This window comes from Eptesicus fuscus, chromosome 4, assembly GCF_027574615.1.
Source record: "Eptesicus fuscus isolate TK198812 chromosome 4, DD_ASM_mEF_20220401, whole genome shotgun sequence".
Taxonomy (NCBI): domain Eukaryota; kingdom Metazoa; phylum Chordata; class Mammalia; order Chiroptera; family Vespertilionidae; genus Eptesicus; species Eptesicus fuscus.
Window position 1 is genome coordinate 93,344,325 of NC_072476.1, and position 15,560 is coordinate 93,359,884.

Genomic DNA, 15,560 nt, shown 5'->3' on the forward strand with positions numbered 1-15,560 from the left:
CACCCCGCTCCACCCCGCGCGGGCTTTCCCTCTGGCAGCCACCTTGCTTTCCGATTTTCCTCCCTCTTCCTTCTAAGTTGTCTTCAGTCTTCACTCCTCCCTCCCTCAGCGTATGCAAATTAACTGCCATCTTTGTTTGATAATTTGCATACTCGCCCTGATTGGCTGGTGGGCGTGGCTTTGGCTGGTGGGCATGGTTTGGGCATAGCGAAGGTGCGGTCAATTTGCATATTACTATTTTATTAGGTAGGACATATATATTTAAATATATTTTATTTTTTACAGAGAGGAAGGGAGAAGGATAGAGAGTTAGAAACATCGATGAGAGAGAAACATCAATCAGCTGCCTCCTGCACACCTCCTACTGGGGATGTGCCCGCAACCAAGGTACATGCCCTTGACAAGAATCGAACCTGGGACCTTTCAGTCCACAGGCCAACGCTCTATCCACTGAGCCAAACTGACCAGGGCTAGAATATATTTTTACAAAAATTAAACAGTGTATCTTGTGAAAAAAATAAATGATATACTAAGTACAGATATATTTAGCATATATGAGTAAGAAACATAAGATGCAAATATTTAATAACAAAAATATATAGAAAAAATAACTAAGAGTGACCCACTTCCAAATATACACAAAACAGAAAAAAAAAATAGTGAATGACCTATAAATAGATTTTTAAGTCTTTGGAGTGATTTATCAATAGAGAACTTGTTCTATTATGATGGACAAAAGCAAAAAGGAAGAATACCGTAAAATGATAAGATGAGGTAGCCCTCACTGTGAGCACAAATTTTGCTCATTCAGATGAAGTTTTGAGACCAACTTGTCAAAGTAATTTGCTTCACACTATTTCACAGGCACATATATTGTTTGAAAATGTCTGATGTGCACCTGGATGTGTTGCTGTGCTTCTTTCTTTTGTTCTAGCAAGTTGAGCATATTTATATACATTTCTAACATTAAACTAATTACATTAACAATAGCAATAACAACATATGCTGTTTTCATAATGCACTTTATATTTTCCCAAGAAATTTCTGAAATGAAATCCTCTGGCTTGAGTTGTCAATTCTATAACTATGGAACACTTTTTAATACTATTGTTTTAACTCCTCTACCTTAGAAAACTGTTTTCAGTGAATCATCTGATTTTGATGCAGCCTGTCTTAACTCAATGGTCTGCATGGGCTAATAATCCAGAGTGTGTCATGGAACTCAGCAAAGGTCTGTGGAACTGAGGTGAACTCATTTCTACTAATCTTTAGTTATTCACAGTTGTGCCTTTACTTCAGGATAAAATTCACTGGGATAGGCTTTTATGAACATTAATCCTGATATAATATTTAAAGTGTCAGATGTATATTTATGAATATGTTTCAACTAGAGGCCCGGTACATGAAATTTGTGCATGGTGGGGGGGGGGGGGGGGCTCAGACCGGCCTGCACACTCTTGCAATCCAGGACTCCTTGGGAGATGTCTGATTGCCATTGGACAAGACCCAGACCTGGCCGGCCCCACTCCCATCAAGCCCCTCTGGTGGGGGACGCAGTGTCACGTCCCCGGCTGGCACCGGGTGGAGATGCAGCATCAAGTCCCTGCTCACTTGTGCGTGCCTCACTGTGCACGCAGCCCCACCCACCCATGCGCACCTGCCATGCACGCAGCCTCCGGCTGATCGGTCGTTATGGCAAGAGGGTGTCACAACCATTAGCATATTAGCTCTTTATTATATAGGATGCTTAAAATGTCCAAAACGTAGGCTTAATTTAAGCTTACAGGAGACAATCGATTGTTTTTCTCTCACATCAGTCCCTTTCTCTCCCCCTCCCTCTCTTCCTCTCCCTCTCCCCCTTCCTCTTTCTCTAAAAATCAATGAACATATCCTGGGGTGAGGATTAAGCAAATTGCCCAAATTTTAATTTTTTTTAATATATATATATTTAATTTTTTTAAATATATATATTTATTTCAGAGAGGGAGAGAAAGATAGAAACATAAATGACAAGAGAGAATCATTGATCACCTGCCTCCTGCAGGCCACCTACTGAGGATCAATCCTGCCACCCAGGCATGTGCCCTGACCTGACTGGGAATCGAATCGTGAACTTCTGGTTCAAAGGTTGACACCCAACCACTGAGCCACACCAGCCCGGCCCAGATTTATTTATTTTTCATTGTATTATAAAGTACCCAAGTATTTATTAATTATTAAAGCATACAAAATGTCATCTAATTCTATCTCAATTTGATTTTATATCATCTATACTAATAAAAGGGTAATATGCCAATTAGACCGGATGTCTTCCAGACGTCCTTCCGGATGTTTTTCCAGACAAAGCCGCAGTGGCTGCAAGGACCGAGAAGGGATGGCAGCTGTTGCAGCTGTGAGGTCCTGCAGTGGCACCAGCAGTGGGGTGATGGGGGCAGCACCTTTCCCTGATTGGCCAGTCGCCTCCCGAAGAAGGAGGCCAGAGGCAGCAGCAGTGGTGAGGTGATGGGGGTGGTGCCTTCCCTTGATTGGCTGGTCGCCTCCCACAGAGGCGACAGTAGGACATCCCCTGAGAGCTCTAGATCTGTGAGAGGCGGGAGGCTGAGCTGAGGGATTCCTCCCCACTGGGCCTCTAGTACTTAAATAAAAAAATCCAGATGTAATCATGTTATGTAAGTGAATATTATTGGAGGGAATACACAGAAGTAACTGGAGTGCCTATTCAATTTCTGCGAATTAAAACCCATGATTGATTCCCGCCTTTGTTCATTTCATTGTGAAGACTTAAGTGAGACATCTAAAACATGGTCTATACATGATGCTCCACCAAGTCCAATCCATAGTTTTCACAACATTTTCCAATAAGAACAGACGAGAAACAAGAAAAAAAAAAATCCCTGAATTTTATATTTCATAGATAGATATCAAATGCAATCCAGTTTTGGATTTCCAATGAATAGGTAACCTAGGTCATAGATAAGAATATTTCAAGGTTCAAAGAAACACATTTTTTTAAAAACATAGTCTTTCCAAAAAAAATCATTTTCAACATTTCCCCCAGTCCTTTGCCTGCCATTTAAGAGTATTCCTGGAAGCTTGAATCTCCCTCATCTCACCATTCTTCCCTGGAAGTGAATTCTGGCTCAGGAAACAAGGGGACTTAATAGGCTCAATTACTCTGGACTAAAAAGCGTAAAGTCTATTTGGGGACTCACTTATTTCCAAAGGAAATCTGCCCAGTGCTGCTGAGAATGTACTTAACAAAGCTTTTAAATTGTTGGTTGGAGGTAAAATTGAGGAAAATAGACCAGTCAATGGGAATAAATGATAAATGAAGCATCCATTGGTGTGAAGAGATTTGAAGAATGTTAGCTCAATAACTGCAGAGACAAAGGAAAGAAATATACCAGAAGGAGGAAGAAAGGATGCATTGGCAAAGAGCCTCATTATATAAATTACACTAACTCTGTGCCCCAAGCGCTTTTCAGTTTCAATTCCTGTTGCTGAACCAGAAGACTTGTATCAATTCATGCAAAAATATTTCATCTTTGGAATGATTAATGAGATTGAATGTGACCAAGCTTCTTGTCAGTTTTCAGAAGCAAAGTTTTGCTTAGAAAAATCAAGCTTCATTTTTCCCCCTTTTGTGAACACAATTATGTTGTACAACATACAAAATTGGAGTGCATTCTTTACACATATATAGGGTTCAAAATATATTTACAAATGAAATAATTAGGTATTTGAAATACTCAGGTGACTGATCCTGATTATGTTCTGTTCATCCAAATAGCCACTCTTTTCATCAGCATGACACATTCATAGTGAAGAGAGAGGATTTTATAGGAACTAATAATGTTCCATAGCTTTTGTTTCACCCAAGAAAGCCTTATTGTGTAAATAGTGATTGTGTATAAGCCGATAGTGAACTGCTTTGACTACTGCTAAAATTATTTACAAGCTATGAAAGCAAATATTTCTATCAAAAGTATATAAAAAAGTTTTAATAAAAATTATAAACACATATTTGTTCATAGATAACACATTTTAAAAGCCAAAAGCCAGCATTATAAGTTGTCCATAAACAATTTTACTTTGTTAAAGAGAAGGTAGATTTTGACTATATAGATACTAGAATTTAAAATGTATTGATTGTGTATTATATACTAGGATCAAAAGTCTATGTGAGGCTGTGGGGATATAAATATGAAAAATTAATATCTGACTTCAATGACATTGTTAATTATTGTATTAAGTTTTTTAAAGATTTTCTAATATTAAATGAAGTTATCTGGTGAAATAGATCACTGATAACTTAAAATTAATTAAATTTATACTTTGTTTAGGTACCTATGACCTAAATCTCCACTTGTCAAACATAGAAATATCCCTTGTGAAAATATTTATACTGAAAATATCTTCTCCCATATGTCTGAAATATATTTAAATATAAATCATGTGGAGACAACCATTTCTGCCATTTTTGCTCACTCTTTCTCAAGTAGAAGGCTTTGATAAACATCAAAGAGCATTTGCTAAAAAATAGAAACATTTAGATCCCAAGGTAGATTGTTGTAAAAAACTTCCTTTATGATTGAAATACATATAAATCATTGAAGAATGAAAGCATAAGATAAACCCAAAGAGTGCTTAATATTTTTTTAAAACAGCATAGGTATAGTATATTATTTTAATGTAGAGAAATTTTGGGTTAGCTTTTTGTCTTTTGCTTTGAAAATACACTTTTTAAAATAAATGTTTTTGTTCTAAATATAAATATATAGTTTAGTGACAATTCAACAGTTGAAAGATATATTTTTAAGTAAGAAGACTGAAAAAAGGAAAAACAAAGCAGATTTAGGAATGTACTCTTAAATAATTTAGTTTTGAACTTTCGTTGCCTTTGGGAAAATGACATTGTAACCAAATTATTCAATTCAGTAAAATCTGTTAAAGTGCAAGCTCTCTAGAGAATGATTATAAGGTTTTAACCTGCAAAATTAATTTGGGAGTAGAGATTTATTTTACATGCTGATTAAAATGGCCCCTCTTCTTCTCCTTCTCCTTCTCCTTCTCCTTCTCCTTCTCCTTCTCCTTCTCCTTCTCCTTCTTTGCCTGTTTTCTTGAATAAAAATAGAAATTAGAAAAATTTAAAGGTGACAAATATTTTCAATTAGAAATGTATTACACTTGATCGATGGCAAACACACTATGTTTATGCAGTTCGGTCCACTTCTAATCTTTATTAGCTTTCACTACTGTTAATTTGAATGGTGAGTCTCTTCTTCATGGAGTTGGACTTCCTGAGATAACAACCTTGGTCTTTTGCCCACCCCTTCTTATCAACAAAAAAGAAATGATTAAAAGGTGCACTAGAATGATTCCAAAGTTGGGAGAAGTATAGATGATTCTTTTAGGGATATAACTTCTTGTATCTACTGACAGAAAATGGACATTTTCTTTCTCTTTTGCTGTGAAGAACAGGTCTCCATGGGAAGGACATCTATTTTGTGAACTCTTTTCATTGATTTTTACTCTATGAGTTAAATAATGGGATTGTGGAGGTAGTAGCAAGCCCCCAAGCCTGCAAGACCTAACTTACATTACTTAATCACATCAACAATAACAGTAACATGGAACAGACTGACAGCTGTCAGAGGGATGGGGGAAGGAAGGACTGTATGAAAGAAGGTAAAGAGATTAGTAGAACATATATGCAAACACCTTAGACACAGACAATGGTGTGGTAATGGCCAGAGGGAAGGGGGTACGAGGGCTGGGTGGGGATGGGCAAAGACGGGACAATGTGGACATCTGTAATAGTGTCAACAATAAAAAAAAGTTTTAAATAAAGATCAAGCTAACTGAAAATATCCTTATATAAATGTTTTTTTTTTTAATTTAGAATTGTAAAAATTTTGCTAAACATGCAATGAGACTCAGAAAGGAAATTATTCAATATCTTTATGGTATAATATACCTCAACTAATTTAACGGGAAAACAACCAGTTGATAAAAATACATTTGCAAATCATTTATAAGTAATGATTTTTTTTACACCCAACAACTTCTTCCAAACTGAGAAAAAGAGAATGCCATTCTCCTTTGAACCTCAACCACTAGGAAAAAGACAAGTAACATAAATGGGCATTTCATAAAAAAAAACACACATAGTCAGTAAGCAAATGAAAGATGTTCACTCATAGCCATTGGAAATTGAATGCAATGATTCAACTAATTTAAATAAAGTCATGCTTCACTAGTAACAGGTGTTTATCCTTTAATAGTAATAGCATCCCATATAATCCTGACCCTAAACAAGAAGCAACTATTTAAAAGAATATTTCAATAAATTCTAATGAGAAAGATTATGTATCTGTTCTAACCAAAGCACTGGAATAGTCTGTACAGTAAAATATATTCATTGAACAAAAATATGGATAATATATTAAGTGCAATGCTATATTACTCATCAAAGGAGGAAGAGAAAACTTAATGGGTAGCATCTGGTGGAAGAAGGAGGAAGAGAATCATTTTTAGATTTTTTTTTTCTCTTTTTGTATTATTTCTTCATCAGTTTTTCCTTTTGGGGGCAGCGGGGTAACACATGACCCACTAGAACTTAAACTGTACATAAACACACAGTTATCACACCAACACCTTTAGTACATTAAAAGCTAGAGGCTTGGAATACTTGGAAACGTGGAACATACACAACACATTAAGGTGTTGTAGAGGAGGCCAGCTCTTCAGCCTTTTGCTCTTCCCTTGGCGTACATGTGTCTGCTAAGTCACATGTTTGATGTTATGTGTCAAAGGTAGTACATAATTAAAATGTGTTCTATGTGATATTTCTAATTAGAAGCTCAACTTAATTAGAGATTATGCCTTTGCCTGAAGCTATAATGTCAAAATATCTATCACTTCAAGTTTATTAATTTAGTACATGTTCTGAGTGGATGAAGATGCTGGTAGAAAAAAAAAACATTCTGGCAAAATGTTAACTGGGCAATAAGATAATTTTATAATGTCTTTACCAAATTTAATACATGGGTCACAATTTATTTTCCTGATTTTAAACACTCTTGTCTTTTTTTACAGTTCTAAAATTTCTCATAACCACCATATTGTTCTTATTTTTTTTTCTAGAAAAACCCTACTCCATTAAATTTAGAGTATATTTCAGAAAATACTCCTCCATCAGAGGGTGGTTGTCAGAAATATGTTTTTTGGAGCTTATAGAGCTCTGTGTAAGCAATACCATAATCAATAACATGCTGTGCTCTTATTGCTCTGTCCCAGCCTGTCTCAGCCCCACACATGGGCATTTACACACATGTACAAAGGCTGTGAGCTCCTTGTGAGATGGACATGGATCATGTATACCTGTATCACAAGTGTTTCATAAGTAGCAGATGCTAAACATTAATGTTGTTTAATAAAAATGATCAAATGATATAATAATGTAAAGTGGTAGAGTACCCAGTGCTGTATTTTTATTATAGTTATTGTTGGTGGAGTTGATGGCTTGTTCTTGATTTTACCTAGTTAAAGATCTGGATAAATTCTAGCTGTTCTACTTGGTGAGTGTCCATGAATTTATGTAAGCCTGTCTGGAGATAATACGTACTCAGGCCCTGGCTGATTTGGCTCAATGGATAGAGCATCAGCCTGCAGATTGAAGGGTCCCAGGCTCAATTCTGGTCAAGGGAACATGTGATCCCCAGTAGGAGGTGTGCAAGAGGCAGCCGATCAATGATTCTCTCTCTTCATTGATGTTTCTATCTCTCTCTCCCTCTCCCTTCCTCTCTGAAATAAATAAAAATATATTTTAAAAATACTCAGGATGATTATGAAGAAGTAATGGGGCAATATAAAAAACAATTATATGCGCATTTTGTAGCAAATGTAGAATATACTACTGACATTTCAGTTTACCTTTTTTTTTCCTTCCCAACCTTGGTCCTGATCTCATGAAGCCAATTTACACAATGTGTGTTAATCTTACCAAGAGAAAGAAAGTGTAATATTTACCTCGGTGTGATTATTATCCACAGTTCACTGTTGCCCAAATATATTGGTCTTAGTCCAAAAGTCTTCTCTAATTATTTTGATGTTCTAATTCTCTGACTCAAATTAAGTTGAATATATTGAAATGAATATATCAGGTTGGTTACACTTTTAAGTTCGGCTCAGTGCATGGCAGACTCAGGCATGTTCCCTATTCCTGAGAGGAGATACTAAAGTATATCATTGCGAACCACCATGACCCCAAGGCAGTGTTATGGAGAGTGATTTTTGTGTCAGTGATATATTGATTTCACAAATGACACATATCTTCTTTTGACTGTGTCATCCTTTAATCTGTAACTTCTATGTAACAATGATAAATTATAAGGTTATAATGTACCTTCTGCTATCAAGGCTGATCCATCCATGCACAACCAAGTAAGGATTTCACTGTACCTTGAGGAAAACCTGTGCTTTTTCAGTTTAATTCATTGGAACAATAATTATACATGGGAATTACACACACACACACACACACACACATATATCTATATTCTATACTGATATTTATAGACATAATATATAATCTATTATCAATATAATTATATGTATATATGCAATATATAATTAATAAGAAACATAATAATTTGAGTTTTTAATATTATTTGCATACAGCTTTTTGAGCCTGAATTTGCCTTTGAATGCACAATATTATTAAAAACAAGCATCTTTAAATGTCATTAGGCTTTTCTCCAGGTACTAGTATTCTTACAGTCTTCACCAAACAGTATTCTTAGTACTATGTGAAGTATTTTGAGATTGAGCATTCAAATGAACACATATGGAATATATGAAGACTTAAGGCTTTGCACAGATAACTGTCTGTGATCCTACATATTAATGAGGCATTATTTCTGTCCACCTAGCATGACATTTTGCTCTCATCTACATCTCTCCCTCTCATCTAAGTTTAAGTTCAGATTATCACAGAAATATATGTAACTAATTTATTAAAATGCCTAGGATTTGCAGGATACAAGCAGAAATATGTCCAGATAAATTTCTTTATAGGCATTTCTTGAAGCAAACAGTGAACTTACTAGTTTGCACACTTAACTTCCTAGAAAAGAATGTCCTGGATGAAAAAGAAAATGTGTATTTGACACAAATGATCTTAGTTCAGTCCTGATTTTTAAGCTGTATATATTCAGGTGGTCTCATTTTACTTTTCAAGGTTATAAATGGTTCTCTTTCTAAAAAGGTGACGATATAAATTTCTGTACCACTTAGGAAATGTATATTTCAATGTAAATCATTCAGAGTGATAAATCACTGTAATTTTTAAGGTAAAATGAATTATTCACTAGTGTTATTTTTAATAAATAATGTCACTCTATCATATAATTTATTAAAAACAGACTTTAAAAACAAAGATGAAATATTCTCTTTAAGAACCACTGCCCAAAAGGAAATATAAATTCCAACAAATCTTTAAAATAAAATTACATTTCCTCTTTTCTAATGCCAAAGAAAATACCTTATCTGTTATTAAGGATCTATTCCTACAAGTGTTATTACTTTTTTACACAAGAACCCTGAACTTAAAAAACTGATTTCCTTTATGTACATATATATTTAAAAAGTTAGGGTAAAGACATATATACTTATGTATGTACACACACTCATTTAATAATTATTGAGGTATAGGCTTGATTTTGGAGTAAGAGACTATTGACTTTGATTACCACTTTAACCATTAACTGGTTCTTGGACCTGAAACAATTTACTTTGCTGAGCATACCATTTTTCTGGCTGAAAAATTAAAGCATTAAAACTTCTAATCTTTATGTTTCTTTTTTGCTCTTGGCATATTATAAAGCTAGATTTTGCTAGTGTGTGTGTATGTGTGTATAAAATTATAAATTTTGACATTCTGTAGAAGATTAAGGCACAATTGTCATTAAGGTATCACGAGTCACATGCAAGTTTTTATCTGTATTTTAATAGCTTCATGAAAAAAAATCTACTTTTATTCTTTATGATAAATTTTCTTTAGAGTTAACTATAAATTCATTAAGAGGAATAATGTGTAGACATTTTAATGGCCAATGAAGACATCAATGTTACTGATAGCAGAGGTGCTTTCCAAGATGAGCTAACTCTTGGTGTAGATAAACTGGTTTACAGAATTTTGTGAATCAACAGTAAAATATTTATTAGTTTGAACCCATATCTAATGTCATGTATAGACAGTAAAGCCTATTCTGAGTAGTGACTTTATGGGAGATTTCACCTATAAGGTACAGAGAAGACATTATTGTTTATACTCATACTAGAGGCCCTGTGCACGAAATTCGTGCATGGGGGTGTGTGTCCCACAGCCCAACCTGCACCCTCTCCAATCTGGGACACCTCGAGGGATTACTGACTTACAATCCAAGACTGCTGGCTACCAACCACTTGCTGGCCTGCCTGCCTGATTGCCCCTAACCTCTTCTGCCTGCCAGCCTGATCACCCCCTAACCACTCCCCTGCCAGCCTGATTGATGCCTAACTGCTCCCCTGCCAGCCCGATTGCCCCTAACTGCCCTCCCCTGCTGGCCTGGTGACCCCCAACTGTCCTCCCCTGCCGGCCTGGTCGCCCCCGACTGTCCTCCCTTGCAGGCCTGGTTGCCCCCAACTGTCCTCCCCTGCTGGCCTGATCTCCCACAACTGCCTTCCCCTGCCGGCCATCTTGTGGCGGCCATATTGTGTCCACATGGGGTGGCCATCTTTGACCATATGGGGGTGGCCATCTTGTGTGTTGGAGTGATGGTCAATTTTCATATTATCTCTTTATTATATAGGATCATGGGCCACTAGAACATTTCTTAATGTTCAGATTGAAGAATAGACCCAAAAGAATATAATTTCCTTGTGTAATCAAAAGTACAGAAGGTTTTAGTACAGTGAGTCTTTTTAAATGTTTTCTAGGAAGTTTAGTTCAGGTAACAAATGTTTACATAGCACTTAACGTTGTAGGCAGTCATTCATTTGGAGTTACAGAGTCCTAGGTGCCACTCTCTGAGATGCATGCCCTGCACAAAACTATTCATGGGGACCCCTTCTCCGGGCAAATTCAGTTCTTAACTGAAATAAGAAAAATGAGTTTCTTTCAAAATATTTTTATAAAGATTTAGTAGATGACATATGGGAGAAATTTTTAAAATATGAAAGGCTATGAGAATAAAAACCAAGATATAAATCAAGAAGTAGAATACTTGTGCCATCCTCACTAATATGATGGCATCAATTTGATACTCAGGTATTTTTGTCACCTAGAGCTTTTTAAGATGAAGACCTGTGAATACAAATGATAAGACTGACACATTTAGAGTGCTGTTTATTAAGAAATTAGAGAAAGTGTTAAGGAGATGTATGAAAAAAAAGACAATGCTATCTAAGGAATAAAAAATATTTAAGTACTATTTGTGAAAAAATATAAGAATGTAAAACATCACCAAAGCATCTGAATGAATGAATAAGGAAAACTGTTAAAAATTTAATTTCCCATATGGAACAAAATGATTTTCAATCATAATAAAACATCATGAAATGTTTTCTCTGGGTATTGTGTGTCTGAATATCTGTGTTAGGCACATGTAAGGTTATCCTATAATCATATTTTTGGCATACATTAAATTTCAAGTACTGACTTTTAGGAGAGTTTCCACAGTACATATATTTAGATAATGATGCCATTTTGAAAATATTTCCAGTTCTGCAAATAAAAATCCCAAAATATCTGACTTACTAATCTATTTTTTTTTTCATTCATCTATTTTCCAAATATCTATTGAGTACCTGTTATTTGTTAGACATTGGCTTAGGCCCTGCTAATATTGCAATTAACCAAACAGAAAAGAACTCAAATTCTGCATGAATCTTCTCTCCTATGTAGATTCCAGAGTTAACCAAGAAACTGGAGTGTCTTATTAGTTATGACACTTCTACATAGGCCTGATGCTTATAAACCATGCGTCAGCTGTCAAAAGTTGACAGCTGACTAGAAAAACTGTTGATCTAGCAAAACTAAGTTTAATTGACTGCTATAAGAGACATGATCTTTAACTTTATGTGTCAATTTGACTAGACCTCAGTACCCAGCTGTGTGCTGCAACACTTCTGAATGTTGCTGCAAAGCTGTTTTCGTTCGATGAGATTGACATTTAAATCGGAATTCAAGCAAAGCAGATTATTCACTATAATATGGGTGGGCCTCATTGAAACAGTTCAGGGATTTACTAATCCCCAAGGAAGGGGAAATTCTGCCAGCAGATTGCTTTTAGATTTGAACTGTACATCATTTCTTTTCTGGGTTGTTAGACTGTAAGCCTATCCTACAGATTTTGAACTTGCCAGTCAGTATCCATAATCACATGAGCCAATTCCTTAAAATAAATTTATCTGTACATGTAAAAATCCTATTGGAGCTGTTTTGCTAGAGAACCCTGACTAACGCCAGTGACAACACCATTTTGAAAGAGTCTTAAGAGTATCTCAGAAGGAAGAGTGAGGACATACAGAGTTTCATTAAAATGATTTCTTAATAAATCTAGATAATTTTTAGTCACGTCTTGCAACTCAAGGAACTACTTTGGTTTGGACAGAGCTAATGGCATAATAGCTCTTGATGGATGTGCAGAGGGGAGGGTATTGAGACAAGCAAGGACTGATAGGCAAGCTTTTCTAGTCCTGTTAGGCATGCTATTGCAGTTGGTTCCAAGTCTTCAATGAGTAAACATCTCCAGGGGCAAACAGCAAAGTTATTTTGCCTGTTCCCAGTATTTTCTCTTTTGAAAGCACAAGACCAGGGGCAAAACAGTTTTTCCAGAATTATTTAGTATTGGGACAGGGAAGTATGTTATATCAGTTCTAAGGTATGTATGTGTTTACCAGATACCAGAATTTGGGAAAAATAAATTAGAAAGAGTAAAAGAAGGTCTTGGAATGAAGAATCCATTTGTTGAGGCTTCTTTGATATCAGGCTATGTTTGTTGTTGTTGTTGTAGTTCTGAGATTATAAAGCAGTCTCTCTCTTTAGTGGAATATCTCCTGGGTCCCAAGTCAGAAGTCCGGCTTGCCAGCTTGGATTCCATCTCTCACTAACTTTAGGTCTAAAGTCCCTTAGTGTCTCAGGAGCCTGAGTTTACTCACCTTCCTTATGGTATGCTGGCTTGGGTCATATTCAGTTTTAAAATCCTGTTATTTCCTCCATAATAAAAATAGAGAATGCATGCCCTACATATATGACACCTCAGAGGATGCCTGAGGGAATGATGATGGAAATGAATATTTGGATGATATTCCATCCCAGAGGATGATATTCCATCTAAGAGGATGATACATTTCTTAATAAATAGTGACTGAAGTGTTGGATATAGAGATAATTAGTTGAACTGTGCTGTCTTTCTCATAGTATCTTAGTATATTACTTTGTAGCCCTTCAATTGACCAATGGAAGTAAATTAATAAATAAATGAATAAATTAGGCTGTTGCAACTTGGAAGACTTAATTAAATGGTTGAGCAAATCTTGACTTTATACAAATCTTTAAAATTTGTATAAAGTCAAATTTTAGTATTGTTAAAGCAAACATAGTTTACTCTGATTTGGTTAATGCTATTCATTTCTCCTTAATAAAATAATTCTTATTTCTATGGTAACATGGAAAGAGGCCAGATTCTGGCAAAACAAACAAACAAATAAAAATCATACCTTAAATGGAGGTTAGAGAGTGTAATATATATGTAATATTTACCTTTATAGTTCACAACTTCTATTTTTTCATTTAGGCATACAATTTATTTGATTGGTTTTCCGTGAGGTGGGAAATAGTGCAGTAGGCACACTACTGCTGCCAATGACAGGGACTGTGGGTGGCCATGTTTGGAGATCTTTGCCAGAGAGTTCTGAGATAGTTGCCAGGACAATTGAAAGTGTTTTAGAATCAATTTTCTGCATTTCTGTTACGTGCTGGATAAGTCAACCACTATAATGTGTGATAAATGATGCACTTACTTAGCAATGTTAATTTTGCACTGCCTGTCCTTCGTCTTCACAATTCCATGGCACTCGGATGACAGGGAGGTCCTGCCACAGGTATCAGCTGCCGCCTGTGCTATGGGTCTCCAGCAGTGGCTCTGTTAATTATCTTGCCATAGTGTCAGAGGCAGATTGCAATCTCTCCTAAAGAGCAGACAGATTTAAAGAGGCAGAATTAATTAAAATTGATTTACACATTCTGTCATGGAGAGGTCTCGCGGGAGTCTCTCTTCACGCACCCCTCCTCACTTCATGATGTTGTACAACTTGGTGCAGGTGGGAATCCCTACCTTGGAATACTAATTATGGAGCCTGAATGGGATTAGCCACCGTGATTGGCAGTGCAATGCATGAAAGGATTTTGAAATTTACTTCGTTTAAAGGATTTCTTGAGAGACCAGTTTTTTCTAACTTGTATAAGCGGTTATTGAGAGGTTGACAAAGCTGAAAATCCAAGGTCACCAAGGATTATCAGAACACTTGCGAGTGAATTACACATTTTAATAGTGAGTTGTTCAACATTATATGCTTTTAGAAGGCATGAAAAGATTTGGAAATATAACAGAAGTATAAAAGTGTGTCAATGAATGGAAAAAAAAACCTCTATATTTTTTAAATGATAGTCTGAATTATAGAATTAAACTTGGACAGGGGAAAATCCTATATAATAAATGCCTAATATGGTTAAGTGTCTGGTCGTCTGGTCGTCCATTCAACCAATCAAAGCGTAATATGCTAATGATATGCTAAGGCCACTCAACAGCTTGCTATGACGTGCACTGACCACCAGGGGGCAGATGCTCTGACCGGTAGGTTAGCTTGCTGCTGGGGTCTGGCCAATCGGGACTGAGCAAGAGGGGCCAGACACGCCTTGGACCCCTCTCTTGGTCCCTCCCCAGCTGGCCAACCTCCCATGTCCCTCCCCAGCCCTGACCATGCACCGGTGGGGTCCCTCAGCCTTGCCTGTGCCCTTTGGCAATCAGGGACCCCTCGGAGGATGTTAGAGAGCGAGTTTCAGCCCAATCCCGCAGGCCAGGCTGAGGGACCCCACCGGTGCACAAATTTGTGCACTGGGCCTCTAGTAGCTAATAAGACAATAACTTGATAATCACATAAACATTTTATACTATATGTAACTAACCATGACCAATTTTTATCAAAAAGTGATAGAAGCCCTGACTGCTGTGGCTCAGTTAGTTGCATTCCATGTGTTCCATGCACCCAGAGGTCACTGGTTCCATTCACAGTCAGGGACATGGGCGGGTTGTGGGGCATGCAGGAGGTAGGAGTGATGTTTCTCTCTCATTGATGTTTCTATCTCTCTCTTCCTCTCCCTTCCTCTCTCTCTCTCTTAGGTCAATAAAACATATTTTTAAAATAAATGAAACAACATTATCATTAGTTAAAATACCACTGGTAATCCTCGACACCAGGGATTATGTTTTTCTTTACCAAGGTTCATGTCCATT